This window comes from Acomys russatus, chromosome 14, assembly GCF_903995435.1.
Source record: "Acomys russatus chromosome 14, mAcoRus1.1, whole genome shotgun sequence".
In the NCBI taxonomy this organism is placed as follows: Eukaryota; Metazoa; Chordata; class Mammalia; order Rodentia; family Muridae; genus Acomys; species Acomys russatus.
This window is the reverse complement of record NC_067150.1, coordinates 46,349,380-46,351,205: the sequence shown is the minus strand read 5'-3', so window position 1 is coordinate 46,351,205 and position 1,826 is coordinate 46,349,380. Positions and strand designations below refer to the sequence as shown.

Here is a 1,826-nt window from a genome sequence, read left to right as displayed (position 1 = left end):
GAACGAGAGACCTGGAACAAACAAACCTGCTCTGTGCTGGCATGGCACCTTGTAGGTGTTTCCTCTTTTTTGTCCTCATAAGAAATGAGGCAGGGCCAGAAGAGATGGCCAGTGATTATTAGTCCTGAGGCCTGGGTGTTTCTGCCTAACATTCTATTAGATCGCCACCCCCCCCAGGCCAAAAGAGACAAGCATAGAAATTCGTAAGGACCTCCAGTTTAGGTTGGAATATATCTGGACACTTTCAGGAAGACCCCAGGTAGGCAAATACTTTTGCAGATAGGTGTGGGAGACTTAATCTTATCTTACATGTATGTATGTTCTTGAGTGTGTGTATGTGTATTACACACATACATATATATACGTACACATGTACACACACACACACACACACACACACACACACACACACACACACATCATGTGAGTGCAGTTCCTGCAACAGCCAGAAGGGGGCATCAGATGCTCTGGAACTGGAGCTATAGGCAGATGTGACCCACCATGCCGTCCTGAGAACTGAACCCTGATCCCTCTGCAAGAACAGCAGGTGCTCTAGTATCTTAGCCATCCTTCTGGCTCTGAGACCTGATTTTTGTAATCCTCTTAGAAGAATAAAATGTTCTTGAGCCACCAGACCGTGGCTATTTTCATGGATTTATTCTATAATCAGCTATCACGTCCAGCTCTCTGACCTATATCTTTCAGAAAAGAAGCTTTGTGTTTTATGTTTGAAACAAAATATTTTTAAAAGGAATACTGTTGCTTCTCGCTGACATGGCGTCCAGGCCTTTTGTGGAGGTTGGCCAGGTGGCCTACATTTCCTTTGGGCCTCATGCTGGAAAGCTGGTCTGGATTGTAGCTGGTATTAATCAGAAGAGGGCTCCGGTGGATGGACCCTGCACTCCGGTGAGGAGGCAGGCCATGCCTTCCAAAGGCATGCAGCTCACTGACTTCGCCCTCAAGTTCCCACACGGGGCCTGTCAGAAGTATGTTCGGAAAGCTTGGGAGAAGGCAGATAGTGATACAAGGAGGGCAGCCACAAGATGGGCCGAGAAGATAGATGCCTGAGAAAGCAAAGCCAAGATGACAGATTTGATTGTTTCCAAGTTATGAAGGCAAAGAAAACAAGAAACAGAATAATTAAGATGGAAAGTCAAGAAGTTTCAAAGAGCCGATATCCTGAAAGCTTCTCCCAAAAAAGCACTTGTTGCTAAGGCTGCCATTGCAGCTGCAGCTACTGCTAAAGCTAAAGTCCCAGCCAAGAAGGCAACAGGACCAGGCAAGAAGGCTGTGGCTCAGAAGACCCCTGGCCAGAAGGCAATGCCCCACCCCCACCCCACGCCCCAGTCAAAGGGTCAAAAGGCCCCAGCCCAGAAAGAACCTGCTCCAAAGGCGGCTGGCAAGAAATTGTGAGGCTATATGGGGAATTCTTCTTCTTCTTCTTCTTCTTCTTCTTCTTCTTCTTCTTCTTCTTCTTCTTCTTCTTCTTCTTCTTCTTCTTCTTCTTCGTTGTTGTTTTTTGAGACAGGGTTTCTCTATGTAGCCTTGGCTATGGCTGTCCTGGACTTGTAGACCAGGCTGGCCTCGAACTCTCAGTGATCTGCCTGTCTCTGCCCCCCGAGTGCTGGGATTAAAGTAGTGTGGCACTACCGCCCAGCTGCTTCTTTTTGACACATTGGCAAATGTCATGTGTGGACTCTGACCTTGTCACTGAGGGGGGATTGTTAACAGGATCAGTGGTGTAAACTCACTCTATTCAGGCCTTAATAGCCAAGCTGAACCTGTGCCTTGTACAAAAAAATAATTTCCACAAAACAAAAACAAAA

The 1,826-nt window shown here is 46.8% G+C and overlaps 1 pseudogene; it reads left to right on the top strand.

Annotated features, from left to right (window-relative positions):
- The first annotated feature begins 774 nt into the window (after window positions 1-774).
- Window positions 775-1,413, top strand: LOC127197903 (60S ribosomal protein L14-like; annotated as a pseudogene).
- The last annotated feature ends 413 nt before the right edge of the window (window positions 1,414-1,826 follow it).